Consider the following 16,311-nt stretch of genomic DNA (forward strand, 5'->3'; position numbering starts at 1 on the left):
GCATGCATGCATTTGACAGAACGCAACATTTAGCCATGTAGTACTGTCTGTCAGCTGTAAGGACTGTCACTTGAAGCTGTATCAGTGCGTTACAAGAACAAATATGACATAGAATAGGATATTACAGTGGATAAATGAAGTAAATAGTAATTGTATCTCTTGTATCTCTGCTTTCATTACACCATGGAATAAACAAACCGATCTGCGTGTTATGTTGTGAATCTGTCTCAGGGATGATATACAGAGAAAAGGACAGAGCCAAAAGAAAAGATTTAAATTTTGAACGCTCGCCATCAATTGCCATTCCCTTTGTAAGCAATCTTACAAAATCACACAGCCCCATAAATTAAGAAGAACAACAGAGTATCTCCACCACTGACTGTAATGATACGCTGATCAGACAGAAACGCTGCCCCCTCTAATTCATGGAAAGAGCTTATGCACGGACCAGCTGTCAACATAATGAAAGCTGTCCCAAACTGATAATTCAATCAATTCTGTTTAAGAAAAAAAAAAAAAAAAAAAAAAAAAAAAATTTGGGGCAAGCTACTTGAGCTCATGATCTGAATATCAGTGGATGATTGTGATTTTGGACACAACATCAACAACAAAAAATGGTCAAAACAACAAATACGACGTTCTTTTGCTAAAAGGGGGAAATTTATGGAAAAAAGCAGTCTGAGCCAAGTCACTTTGTCCCATAGCCTTCTGTGAGGAACATATTGAAGTTTAAGTTATTAATTTTTCATTTCATATTCCAATTAAATGTAATTAAATTCAATTTGTTCTATATATATATATATATATAGTGTTTTTAAATACTGGGGCACGTCAAGGATGTGTTCTGTCACTTCTCTTGTTCTCTGTTTATACAAGTGAAATAAGAATGCAGATAAATGATACAAATATGCAGATGATATGGCACTCGTTGCACTTTTATGGAAAGACTGCGTAAGAGTATGAAGAGCAGGTGTTAAAACTAGAAAAATGGTGTGAAGCGAGTTCTATATGGATGACTGTCGGTAAGACAAAATAATTAAATTACCCAGAGCCCCTAACAAAAATAATGTTATGTGATCAACCTGTTGAAATTGTGAAGACTTAACTATTTGGGAACTATGATTGACTGTAAATAGAATTTTTCTGATAATGTGGATCTTATCTTTAAGAAAGCAAATCAGTGGTTATTCCTGCTCTGGAAACTGGGAGAATTTTCTGCAAGTCAGGTTGTTTTGCAAAGAGTTCATACAAGTTTAAACAGAATTACAAGAATGGCAGGTAAAATCAAAGGATCCAAGCTTTGGCTATAACAAGAGACACAACACACCCTTTGAATCATGCTTTTGAACTATTACCATATCGTCATTGTTATAAAGCAATTAAAAAAATATATCAAACTTTTGTACCAAATGCAATAGGTCTTCTGAATAAGGGATAGGAAATGTGAATATTTTAGCTTATTATGCTGAAGTAGATGTGTGTATATATATATATACACATACATGCATTCTTTAAATTTGGAAGACATTCATTTAATCTATCATTATAGATTTATCATTCTATCCATCCATCTGTCTGTCTGGCTATCGATGTTTTGTAATATTTGAACAAGCAGTTACACTTTAATCCAATAGGGGGCACTTTAGGTCTCTTTTTAACAGTGATGGACCACACATTTCCAAACATCAGTAATTGCACCTTTTTTAACTTATTATTTATTATTTTGTATTTGAATAATTAACCTAATTATTTAAACTATGTACTTCATAAACCTTTTGTTATCATTTGTTTTAGTAGCAATGACTATTTATTTTTCCATAAAAATAACTTTTGTTTGAATCAAAATTATTTCTACACCTTCTCAAAATTTTAAGCACAATAGATATATGTTTACAGTAATGGCAGTCACGAAATGATTGCCTGGTCTCTATATGTAATGATAATGCCATTTGGCAAATAAGCTTAAGCCTGCCCTAATTATCAGATGAATGGAGAGTGATTAGAGATTAATGTTTTATTGATGTTAAATAAGATCATTCACTCAGCATGATTTACTACCCGGCTCAAACAGACACCACAACAACCAGATCACACAGTAAGAATATAAAACGATCAACCTCGGCACTCCAAAGCGGTGCAGGGGAGGAAACAGAAGGCCATTTGCACTGAGAGTTATCCATCCTTATCCTAAACTAATGAGACAGACTCCTGAAAGCTTTTCACTGTACATAAAAACCGAGGAAAAAAAATGTCCCAGTGACCTGGAGACTCTAAGCAGCTGTAGGCTGAATCCAAGGGGAGTGCACAAATATGTTTCATCACACTTTTTTTCTTTTTTTTTTACATAGTGCAAATGGCTTTTATGAAATAAAAGTGCTTACAACAACAACAACATTCTGCTGGTGTCAAAAGATAGCAGCTTTAATAAAACAGCTCTTGGTGGAACATTAAATATCCTGAAGTATTGTGGTTTCGAAGGAACCATGAGAAAGCAATTTACGGCACCGCAGGCAATCACATATTAAACAATCTCAAAATGGTCTGCCAGTTAAGACGTGTTGTCATGATGTTCCAAGGCAAAGAATGCAAGTGAGCTCTCCGATTGGTCAGTGGAAATGTTCTGCTGGCCAATTGGAATGCAGTGCCTCCAGAAGCATGATTTGAAAGTGCATGCATATACCACCAGAACAGCCACAGCTAATGCAGTGAATATCTAATGGAGAGGTTTTTAATCAGATGTGGAAAGGCACGCCTTAAGTAATGCACAGTGTGACCTGGATTACCACTAACAGCTCCAGACACCTGAACTGTCTAGTCCACTTAACTGCGGTTGAAAGGTCAGACCAGCATCGTCTGCTTTCCCAGCACGTGTTTATGTGGTTCGTGTCTATGTCTGCTTGTGAATCACACATCGGGTGTTTTCCCAAATCTACAAGAACTTTAAAAATGTCAAATTATGGTCACATTCTTGCACAGGTCACGCGAAAGTCTTGTCCCAGAAAATCAAAGCAAGCATTTTTCAACTCTGGACAAAGGAATGGAAACTGATTTTGAATGCATTTATATTAATTAGTTATTTATTTTAGAAATAAAGGTCAAACTCATGTTGTGCATCAGCATGTCAACCTTCCTCTTGCAGTATCCTACCTGTTTTATTTAGTTATGAGCAATATATATATGGCAGACCATTTTGAGATTGTTAAATATGTAATTGCCTGCGATGCTTTCTCATGGTTCCTTCGAAACCGCAGCGCAATACTTAAGTTATTATATTTATACATTCACAATATGAAAGTAACATTATAGATTAGAGTGACCTTATTTTGATTACCAAAAACCAGGACACTCGGCCTGGGAAACAGATACTCAAATGATACTCGAAGTTTACTCAAAGATGTCTTATTAATGGGCTATGCCTCCTCTGTATGGATAGAAAATTGTTATATTACAAGACACAAATTCAGATAGGCTTCTCAAAAATGTTTTATTATGACAGGTTTCAAAAATAATGAATGAAATAATGATAGAACTGATGTCTCTTCTGTATTAGAAAAATAAATATATAAATAATAAATAACTAAAAGAAATACCTCGAAATTGAACAAAAATAGCTCTCACAAACTTACAAAAACGAACTGACAATATATATATATATCTTTAGTTTTTCTTCCTCATCCTCCTTGTTTGCTCATCTATATTTTGCTGTAGAGCTGATCTTTCCCAGCAGTTTTTTGAAAACCAGGACATTTTCATCACAAACAGCCAGGACAGGACGTGAAAACAGGACATGTCCTGTGAAAACAGGACTGTTGGTCACCCTATTATAGATTTCTTTGTAGCCACCATTTCAATCCCGCATGTAACGCAGCTCACTGTCACTGAAGGGGTCATTGATTGATGATGTAAAACTGCGTCCGTTTTTAACGCGTCGTACTGTCGTTAGTCGTACATTAATGACAACTGTGATCTTACAGTGTGGCTTACAGCAATGATCATGTCCGTACAGTCTGACAAGCAACAATTGAAAAAGACTATTATAAATCGCACAGTGTGCACCCCGGCTGGGAAACTCTTAAAAATAATGAACGTGTCAGTCCTAATTTTAGGATTCTAAGAGTAATTCGCAAAGCATTTTAGCACTAAAACCAGAGAGTAAAAGATTGTGGTCAAGTTAAAAAATATTGTCCCATCGTCGGCGCTGATAGCCGTGGGCAGCTCATGTGACCCGAGTTCAAGTGCCGGCTCGAGGACCTTTCCCGATCCCGTACCCCCTTTCTCTCTCCCACTTCGCTCCCTGTCTCATAATAAAAATAAAAATAATCTTTAATAAATAAATAATGTCCTATTACCTGTTGCAGTTTCTTCACAAGTTCACACTTACAAATGGTCGAACAGCGTAAACGAGTAATATAAGCCTATTTGGCATTTTAATGACAACATGAATACCTCGTTCTGCAACATTTCTATGATTAAATCACTGGCCGAGACCCCTACCCCATCAGCCAATCATTGTGAGCATAGTTAGTAAACATGTTGACATCATCCATAGCAACGGGGTCAACCCCACCCTTTCTCTTAGCTTAAGATTTCTCTTTATTCCTTAGTAAAAGTTGGTTTCAAACTCTTACCTGTAGTGGTAACTCTTAGTGGTAAGAGACAATGTTTTGTGAGTACGGCCCCTGATCTCTATATCAATTTATCTATCAGTTTATTGATAAAAACAGGTAAAGACCACAAGAGTTTTTTTGATGTCACAACCAGGACAGCCTCCTCGTCTTTTAATACAAAGGGACGCTCAAACAAGACAAATTAAAAATGGAACTTCCATGGCCGCTCCCTATTCTAAATGGAACTTCCATGGCCGCCCCCTATTCTAGAACCAAACCACACTGTCCCAGACACTTAACCCAAAGCTGAGGTCTTAAAACACGACCGTCACACCCTATTTCAGGTACGAGCGAATGAGTGCATGTTAGTTGGAGAATATTCTGTCTTATTAACAGAGCTGTGTTTACTGCCTACTTGGCTTATTTCCATACCACAATCTGCTACCCATCTGGCATAACTCATTTTAATTAAGATGGTGATTTTCCTAGAAAAAAAAAAAAAGAGCAAAAGGAAAAGAAAAGTTTGAGGGTCTTAGTCGCATGATTTTTTTTGCGGATTCTGGTTGTGCGATGACAATGGAAACTGCAATTATGCTGAGGTGTGTTTGATAACACCTGCCTCTGTCCATCTCCATGACTGGTTCCAGCAGGCCCAGCGCACCGCTAGTCGACTCTGACAGCCTGCCGCAGCTACTATAATGCTTCACTGCCCAGCAATAGAGCCAGATGTTTCTAACATGACAGAGCCAATGGAAAAATCCATTAATGCTCCAAAAGAAATAGAAATAGGAGAAATAGCTCTTGGTCTGTCCTCCTCTGTTGCTGAAATCGCAGATCAGAGGGTCTTCGAGATGGTGCTCAGGTAATCTGTCTGGAGTGGCCACTTTTGCTCACTTTTGTTGATGACAATCCTCAATCCACTTATTCTAGAGTTGGGGAGAGTGTGAAAACACACTTTGTCTTGACCGAATGTACCGGTGTCTTGCTTAAATGCAGACTCATCTGACGCAATACCAAATTGCATTTTAATCACTAAAGAGGATGAAAGCCTCATAAATGCCTGCAACTCTTTTTGTCAAGAATAAAACAACAGAACATTACTAAATCTTTAGGACACTTTCGTGTGAGTTCAATGGACATCAGAGTTCCAAACAGAGTCCGCTTGAAATGGTGGTTCATATGCAGCTCACAATTAGAACGAACGCAAAATTAATCCAGTCAAACTATGAAACTAATACTGATGACGAAAACTCAACTGTTAAACTGTTCACTGATTTTCCCAAGTTGTAAATAAACATTATTTGAGTACATTTTACAAGAAAATATTTAAATTTAACTATTTAACTTGAACATTGTGTGTTTATTCAGTGTTACTTGCCATTCCTTTGCAATTATTTGTGGAATTTACAAGCAATTTCTAATAAAATAATGTAAACAGTTGTGCTGCTGTATATTTTTGTGGAAACTGTAAAACATTTTTTTTCAGAATTCTTTGATGAACAGAAAGTTATTTGAAATAGAATCTTTTGTAATAAATGTCTTTACTGTAAATTTTCAAGTTTAAAGGCAGGGTATAGGCGCTGTGTTCGAGAATTGTTTTTTTGTTGTGCTGGTTGAAAGTCTCTTCACATCCTGATAGCAATCAAGTTAAGTGGTTTAAATGTATTTATATCTCTATATATTGTCTGTGGAAGGCATGATGGGACCATAAAATGTTCGTCCGATCATTGCATTTGGTCCGAAGCTATCACACTACACTGTCAACACTATCAACGCAGAAATGAATCTGCAGCAGTCAGGTGATGCAGGTCAGAGCTCTTTAAGTTGTTTATGTTCATTATTATTGTAATGTTACGTGCTTTGAGACATGACGCTTTTGTTTGATCCCTGCTGTACGTGTTCATGTGTTTTGAAGGAGACGTGGCTTTGGAGACGCTCTGAAGGGAGGGTGGGATCACATGCTTTCAAAGCTAGCTCGCTATAGACCTTATTCAGAGCAGCGCCAAGACATGTACAGGTATGAAAGGGAGGCTGTGAAGGATAGACTTCCCGTGTTTTCAATGGCATCCGCTGATGTAAAAAGCTGTATAAAAAATCCTAGATCAATTATAAATTTCCACAGCTCATATTAACAGTTTTTTTGTCTAGTGAAATTTCTCGGAAAGATATTTTTGCAGTATTTCGTCAGCAGAACAATCCAAAAACACATTAAGTAACAGTACAACCCACTGAAGAGATGTATGTATATCCCTCACGAGTCACGGCCTCGTTTTCATTCCCGTTAAAAATCAAAGATGGCGCTGCTGTGAATAAGGTCTATTGCTAACCTATCTGAAAATTGCCTACCCTACCTTTAATGCATCCTTGTTGAATAAACATTAATTCTTTGAAAAAATCTTACTGACCACAAACTTTTGAAAAGTAGTGTACATTAATAAAACAGGTGTTGTGATTTCTCTCTTCAATATGCTCTGTAAACAGCTAAAAATGGTCGAGGAGGTGGCCCACACTTTTTTAGCCCATCAGAAACGTTCTCTGTCTGTAAATCATTTTGGAGAGAGGGCGTATGGCTGAAGTTAGCTAAATGGTTGACATTACTCATATGACCCTAGGGTTTGAGGTTTCAACCACAGAAACAAAAGTATGAGTAAAACACATCATATCAGTTTGAATATCCAAATATACCTTGGTATTCAAGTAAATTTTGTATGGTTAAAAACATTTATCCAAAGTAATGTGAACATTTTAAGAAACTTGTAAGAGAAAGGGAAATTTAGACCAAGCATTCGAACACAATGTGAAAACATTTTTGCATGTAGAAAACAAGAAAAACAACATGAAGTTAAAGACTCAACAAATTTATCAAATTCAACGAACTGAAAACATTAGCAAAAAACAATAAGAGCTCAGCGTGTTAGTCTGATTTTCTGACAGAATACGTACTGCAGTGCTCAAGGCGAGCAGCATGTGTTCGGTGTTTAACGCTCGAGATCTAAAGATTTAACACTAAAATAGAGAAACTACACAGCCTGACTCATTCAAAACAACAGAGCCAACCATAAAAAGCACATCTAGCCACAATGACAGAAAACAGCCTGTTTTGATTTTCAGTCGCACCTCAACACAAGCTGCCCAATTTGAATTAATACAATAAAATGAAACGGTGCCGCCCCGTTCACAAAATAAATGCAGGAATGAATAATAAAATGAAGTCTGAGGAAAGGAAAACAGCCCTTCTTACAGGAGCTATAATAATAAGTGGGCTAGAGCGCAGCAGAGTTGAGTTTTCACCGCTTTCCATCGTCGCTGTCCTGCCAAAACCTCTTATCTGCCCAAAACAGCCCCTTCGCTCTGGCAAAGCTTTAGCAGTTCAAATCGGGGCTAATGTCTTCTTTTTTGTATGCGAGTCCGATCACATCGCACGGATGAAGTGATTATGGAAATGTCGGGGAGGTGCTGGAAACAGCTTTTGGGGGAGATGTGAAGAGAGCTGACATTGAGTCGCCAGCGTGGAGAGAGGAGAGCAGGGCCATTGTGTCGTCGAGTTAGGATGATAAAGGACGTTTTGTGTGTGTGGACTGTTTTCATATTGAGGGAGACATACTATTGCGATTCCCTATTGTGAGGCGAGACAGGAGAAAGGAACTGGATCTTTCTCTACCCATTTATTGATCAGGTCCATTCAAAGCCGTGTGTCCATCAAACAGTGTGCCTGTAGGTTTCCTTTTTGCAATGTACAATCAATGCACTTATGTAGCCAAGCATGTGATTGACATTTGTAAATGGCAGTTTAGCAATACAAACAAATATATTGACTCATTTAATTAACCAGCATGATTATCTAACCACTCACGACTCACCCTTGTGCATTTACATTAAAAGGAAAGTTCACTCAAAAATAAAAATTCTGTCATCATTTACACACCCTCAAGTTGTTCCAAACCTGTATGAATTTTTTTTTTTTTTGCTGAACACAAAAGAAAATATTTTGAAGAAAGACAGTTAATGGTCCCCATTGACTTCCATAGCATTTTTTTTAAGGTTAATTCTTTTCATTAAATGAGGGAAAATCAAAAGACTGAAACCTATCATCTTCCTGGAAGTTTAAATGTACCACAAACGGACCACTTTTATGGTGCTTTTTTGTCATTTTTGTGGTCACTATGAACTGTCAATGTATGGAAAAGAGCTGTGAGAAGGTTCTGGATAATTCTCCTTTTTGTGTTCCACAGTAAAATATAACAGCATATAGGCTGGTTACAGTTTTTTTTAATATAAATCCTTTGTTTTTGTTTTACAGAATTTTCATTTTTGTGTGGACTATTCCTTGAAATTAGTTGATAAACACATCAAATGGACTTTGGAATATTTGAACCGGATAGGTCTTGCTAAAATCAGATTTCTGTTTCTAACATATTTGATATGTTAAGACGGCGCGTTTCTGATTTTGACCATCAGGCAGATGTGATAGATAACACTGACGAAACACACTGAGATGCAGTTTGAAATGAGCTTTTCATGAATAATCAGCATCATTATTTCACATTTCGCAGTAAGATATTCAAGCTGAAAATGATGATAAATTTGCCCGATGTTATCCTAATTGCTTGAGGTTTTGGGGGAATGGCTTTCAAAATGAAGGATTAGGAAAATGCAATTTCAGAAAGCTCACCAGTGTGACACATGATGTAGGAGGGATGCGGAGATAAATGAGTCACATGGGTGACATGGAGTTCTAGTTCTGAGTCTTGGTTTATTCACAATATGACCCATATTTAATCCTAGTGCAAAAGGTCAGTGCTGAGCATATGTTTGTAATACAACCAGAGGGTGCAATGGTTTGGGTCATTGGCCCGTCTGCTGCAGCTATATGTTATTTACACTACTGTTCAAAAGCTTGGGGTCAGTAAAATTTTTATTCAGCAAGGATGCATTAAATGAATTAAAAGTGACCATAAAGTCATTTATAATGTTACAAACGATTTCTAATAAATAAATAAATGCTGTTCTTTTGAACTTTGTATTAATCAAAGAATCCAGAAAAAAAATGAAGGATCATGTGACACTGAACACTGGAGTAATGATGCTGAAAATTCAGCTTTGCATCACAGGAATGAGTTCAATATTAAGATATATTAATATAAAAACAGTTATTTTAAATTGTAATAATACTTAACAATATTACTGTTTTTTTAATCTAATTAATGCAGCTTTGGCGAGCATAAGCAACTTTTTTCAAAAGCATTAAAATCTTATCGACCCCAAGTTTTTAAGGGGTAGGCTAATATAAGCATAATAGTATGGTTCACAAGATTTGTATTATAGTGCACAAGTCATGTGGTCTACTTTTATGCTGCTTTCCCCCTCTTTACAAGCTTGACAACACCTTGTTCGTTTTCATTACACAGAAAAGAACAGCATTAACATTCTCCTTAACATCTCCTTTTGTTTAATGTAAAGAAAGTCACACGGGAGTGTAACGACAGCGTGATTTTCATTTCTGGGTGAATAAACTCCTAAATATCATATCTTGATAATGTTTTGCTGTTCACATCTGAAGAAAATATTAAATACGACCAATCTCTACTAAAGATTCTTTGCATTGAAGATCTTCTTAGAGCGAAAACTTTTTCAAAATTAATCCACGCCACAGACTTTAATGCTCATGCATCCAGAGCTCATCGATTTGTAGTTATATAATGAAAAACTGACAATGATTGACGTGTTTCGTCATACCCCAGTATAAGCCAGCTGAGATCAAACAGGAGGATTGTGCCTGTCAAAGCACATTTCAGTCGTTAGGTTATTAATCATGCAAAATTTTCCAATCACAAAAGACGTTCAGTAGACAGTGCCGTCTTCCTCTCTCTCCGACAAATCCAGAGAGTATTAATGCTTTTAAAGGAACAAAAAATGGATTGTGCTCTCAAATCAATGTTCAAGTGACAAATGAAACCCCAGAAAATATGAAAAGAGGAATGGGAAAAGAAAGCGGAGAGTGGAGCGAGTGAAAAACTGGAGCTGGGAAGAACTGTGAAACCGTGACCTATTCAAAGGGATAATTTGCAAAGATCTGTCATGTCTTGATGGAAAAGCTAAGCACATTAATTTAAGACGCCCCTATTTTTTTCTTGCTGTGGTTTAAGGAGAGAGAGAGAGTCTGCGAGAGAGGGTGAGACGCAGAGTAGGGGATTTGCCATAGTCAGGGATTACGTGCGAGAGCCTTTGATGGTTTCAATTATTACCCAGAGTTTGCACACTCAGAGGAGGACGACATCAAAGGGTGTGGGCGATTAGCACACTCCGAACTTCGAAGCGGATGGGCGCTAATCTTTAAGGTGACACCAAACATATTGTTGGAACTCCGATCCAGATTCAGACGTGTCAGGACGCCGCTACTAGGTTAATTAGACCTGCGACCTTTGGTGGCGACGGCTGGCACCCTGAAGTGGTCTCGGCAGACACACCTTGATCCAATGAGCTCCGGGTCGCTCACACGGCTGAGACTCTTATGTAAACACGGATGAGCTGCTGCTAGAAACGTAAGGGGATTTTGCACACACAAAGGCAGGTATAGTGCAAGAGAATCGTGCTGGCCAATAGAAAAAGATGGAAATTAGCATGAAACTGCAGCCTGGATTTTTCTGATTCGTCACGTAATGATGACGCTTGTCCTGACTGACGTCAAGCATAACATGACAGAATGACCACATATGAACAGAGCTTCTTCAATGTCTCGTTCTACAACATAAATTACACAGTCACATATTAAATGTAAATTATGAAACTTCTGTTGCTACATATTGGTTGTTTGATTCAATAAGCACACACAACTCACATCCTTGTGGTAATTGTAGTCCTTATTTAGAAACTTGTTAGCAACTGTTACAAAATATGCTTGAAGTGTGACTGAGTATAATTTATTTTGTAGAGCTAATGAAACACACATAAAAAACATTTTTGAAGGAAATTGAAATAATAAAACCACCAATTGTTTTCTGGATTTAAGTACTGTGAGTCATAGAAATAGGACATAGTACACACACACACACACACACACACACACACACACACATAGAATAAATGCAATGAATAATGACAGTTTTGTCATCAATTACTCACCCTCATGTCATTGATTCCAACCCTATTATTTTCTTTCTTCAATGAAATGTAAGATGTTAGGCAGAAGGTACAAGCTTCTGTTTTCCATATAATATAATTTGATGGTGATTCATGTTGCCAAAGTATAAAAAGGACCAAAAAAAAAAAAAAAAAAAACACCATTTGAAGTATTATACAGTTTTTTACAATCACTTTGCTACTATTTTCAGAACCTTGATGTCATTTTTCAAAACTCTAGACACAAAACTCAAAACGATAATCACTTGTAACACAGGCTGTCTAATGTTCAAAACATTGCATTGTGCATTCACATCTTTAAAGAAATCTTGCACTTGCACAATCATTGGTTCAAAAAACAAATTAACTGTGAAATACCATTGAAACATAACTATAGATCACCCACACACAAGCAACCGATAGTTTCACTGTGTCATTGTTCGTACAATCATTAAATATTGTAGAGCAAAATAAGTGATACAGGTTTCATTATGGTACTACATGTACAGTAAATACATCTCTGTAAAAGTACTGCAGTAGTAGAGAGAATATTACAGACACAGTGGAATCATTGTGAACAAAGTTTGTAATATATTGATGCAAAACACTACAGTACAATCACAACATGGTTTTTTGAATCAAAGCAAAAATAATTAGCTATGAAATAGAAAAGAAAAGACAGTACTGTAAAACATCAAATGCAGTGTTCCTCAACTTGCTGTAAGAAACTAAACAGGAGTGATTACTGTACTTCTACACTGTCATCAACTCTGTGTTGTGGATTTGGCCACAGGTTCTCATCTACATCACAATGGATGTTGGAAAATGACATCTTGGAAAAAACCTTTGGCATGGCGAGTCCAGGCCTGACACTGCTCTGCTGTGATTGGCAGAATTGGACACGCAGTTACAAGGGCCTGCATCTATACAGTACTGTACTGTCAATACTGTACATAGTCTGAAAAGGTGGTACAGTATTTGGCACCATAGACACAGTGTCTGATGAAGCATTACAGTATGATAAAATATTAGGCTACATCCATGGATATTGTAGTCTAATTGGTTCATGCCATGCTAATTGGTGACAATGAATCTCATTATCTTGAAACTTTCATGATTTACTGTAAACATGGAAGATTGTGTGTCTGTTTCCATACAACTATGCATTAAGAGTAATGCAACAGTTACTTATCATTTTGAGCAGTTGTATCAATTGATAGTTAGATCATTGTAAGGAAATGAATAGACACTCATTTGAAATGTAATGTGTGAATTGCCTTTTGAAATAGTAGTACTTTGATGTTAAGTTGTGTCATATTGAACAGGTGATCTTTGTTGAATGAACAAATGATCTAAGTTTTATGTGTATTGTATCCAAGCAATTGAGAAAAGGGTTAGAGTTTTGAAAAATGTGCTTTTTGATCATTGGTTGTGAGTTTTGTGTCTAGAGTTGTGAAAAATGACATCAAGGTTCTGAAAATAGTAACAAAGTGATTGTAAAAAACTGTAAATTGAGTCCATTCAGGTTACAGGCATGAGCTCATAAGATATAGGTTCCAAAAGTGGGTTTTCGCAGCAATGCCAATACAGAATGCCATTTTTGGATTCCCACAAAAAACATTTTTTTCTTTTTTTGTGAAGAATATTAACAATCTAAAGAACATTTTTGTGGAATGGAATTACAATGTATTGAGGTAATGTGGCAACAACGTTCTATTGTTTGAATTTGAATTTTTAGCCGCGTTTCCACTGTTGGGCCAAAAGCGAGCGTGCACTAGCGTGCCAGGGCCACTGTCACTCCGGACCGGGGCTTGATCGGGCCTTGTCGGGGCTTCCTCGGGGCCAACGGCCAGGGCTTTCTGGCCCGCCGAATACCTTAGGCCAAAGCGGGCCAGCTCAGACTTGAGGAGTGGTTACGAACAGAGGAAGGGTTTACCTGAGTCGAGACAGCAGCGCCGGATGATTCTGTCAGCATTAAAGCCTTTAAAAATAATGTACCTCAAAACTCACTTTCATGTTTGAATGCCTTCTGTTTGTGATCCGATGTGGATTCTGATCATCCTGAGCTTCCTCTGTTTCTCTGGCTGAAAATATAATAGCCTAGAGAGTGCTAAAGGTCGTATTTTTGGAGGCATATTTGTAGCAATTATCATTCTTTCTAATAAATGTGATGTAAATATGTTCTGTATTAACAGAAACAGACGCGACTGAATAAGTAAGAGTGTCTTCAGACTTTTGTGAAATAGACGCACTTGAACTTGACCCACAACGTATAGGTCTACTGACGAACGCGGTTGCCCAGCCCTGTTTGTTTGAACCAGAGCCATTAAATATTTTTCACCGGCTCTGAGCCTCTGGTTTGAACAAAATAGAGCTCTCACAGACGGTAATAGGAGTTACCAGATCAGGGGGCGAGGCCATAAACAGAGGGGCGTTTTCAACCGCGTTACCTGATTTGCCCACGTCACAGTGTGGGTAGGTCTTAGGGGTGGGGTCGGGAGAAGGGCATCATTTTCATTGCATGATTTATAAACACCCAGTGTGAAAACACCCACAAATTTAGAAACACCCACTTTTGTTCCGCAGAGACCTCCTACTCGTTTGAACCGCGAGAGGCGTCAAATTCAAATTTCAAATTTATTTGTATAGCGGCGCTCAATTGCCGTCATTACGTTGTGCGTCAAATTCAAGGGTTAGCCTACTCCTCTTTTGGCGTAAACGGCCGTTTACTCTAGTTATTTTAGTTGATAAAGTTTTAAGTATGGATATTTTTCTTACACGAACGCATCGCTTCTCTTCAGAAGACCTTTATTAACCCCCGCAGATCTGTATCGAGCACTTTAATCATGATTAGATGCGCTTTAATGTACTTCCAACAGCCATTCACTTTCATTATCAAGCTTGGAAGAGCCAGGACATTTTTTTATATAACAATTAATAATTTAATTTCAAAGGTTACAGCCTAGAGCCTACAACACAATAAACCCAAAAGACACTGACCAAGCAAATAAAGAATATAGTAAACAATAGAATAAAAACGACACATTATTTCCATGTTTTTCTGTCACACAAAATGGGCTCTATGCACGGCGGTATTTCCAGTGAAGGTCTAAGGATGCTGGATTACTTCCGCCAATCGTAGAGTCCACTGCTACCGAGAATTTATATTGGTTTTTTTACTCTATTGCTATACTAAAGTAACGTTAGTCACAAAAACAAACAAAACAGACACCCTTCATTTTGTTTATGCTTCTTTGTTTATTATATTAAATAAACATAACTATATATAAAATTACATCTAAACGTATTAAAGTTTCGTTTTAAAGACGAGAGGACAGTACATTTTGAAGACTCTGCCATAATCCCGTTTTCCTCGGTTTTCCTCCGCTTTAAATCTCCAAAACCGGAAACTGAAGAGCAGCCTTGCGTCAAATGCGGAACTTATGCGTGCATATAGCCTATTAAGTTTAATTATGTACGAAAAGCACACTCGCACAGAAACATGTTGTCAGCGCTGCTCTGACGATTTTAAATGTATCAGTAAAATAGTTTAGCAACTTAAAAGCTACATTACATTTCTCACTAGTGAGGTACGGCTCTTGGAGCAGATAAACTTACAGTCTCTTTTTCCAAACTCTCAGTCCAAAGACTTTTGCATTTTACAACGGGTGAATCTCTAGTTGTCACTGGTGATTGTCGTTTGAACCTCTCTGGATCCGCCATCAAATTAACAAGTTTCATTATATCAAGTGCAGTGAGAAAAGGCTATGATAAATCTCCACCTCCAGCATCCACACACGCAATATAGCCAACTAGCCGAGACTCCTCCTTACAACTCTGCACAGTAGTTGTGACGAAATGACGCAAAGACATGCTCGAATCTCCCGCGGAAATCCACCAGTACCACTGGAGTTAAAAACACTATTACAAGCTTACCGTTTTGAATAGATCTTGCTAAGGCAAGGCAAGCAGATAGTTTTGAACACTGGCTGGTTATGTATTTTCTCAAAAAAAATAAAAAAATTGGATAATTTTTAACCCAAAAAAGTTACCGACTGGAGCTTTACATTTAAATAAACAGTGTAACAAATCTCTCTCTCTCTCTCTCTCTCTCTCTCTCTCTCTCTCTCTCTAGCTCTCTCTCTCTCTCTCTCTCTCCTCTCTCTCTCTCTCTCTCTCTCTCTCTCTCCCTCTCTCTCTCTCTCTCTCTCTCTCTCTCTCTCTCTCTCTCTCTCTCTCTCTCTCTCTCTCTCTCTCTCTCTCTCTCTCTCCATTATAACTGCATAAAACTACATTACTCAGCTGTCAATGGCTCAAGCCTCCATTACTAGGCTATCTCTAAAATTACGTTTTGGAATTAGCAATGGAGACGCGTGGGATGGGAATGCGTAAGAAATTAGTCCTACCAAGAGCGTTTTAAATGGAAAAAACGGACAAATATCTTGAAATACAACATCTGAACAATGTCTTATTAATCTAACCAATGTCTATAGTATCCTAGTGTTCCTTTCCGAACACAGTCATAATAAGCACTCATTAATCAGACACTTTTAAACTTACATTACAACAGGGACAAACCCCCTGG

The sequence above is a fragment of the Rhinichthys klamathensis genome, unplaced genomic scaffold (assembly GCF_029890125.1).
Source record: "Rhinichthys klamathensis goyatoka isolate OS25496 unplaced genomic scaffold, OSU_Roscu_1.1 h1tg000231l_1, whole genome shotgun sequence".
Lineage (NCBI taxonomy): Eukaryota > Metazoa > Chordata > Actinopteri > Cypriniformes > Leuciscidae > Rhinichthys > Rhinichthys klamathensis.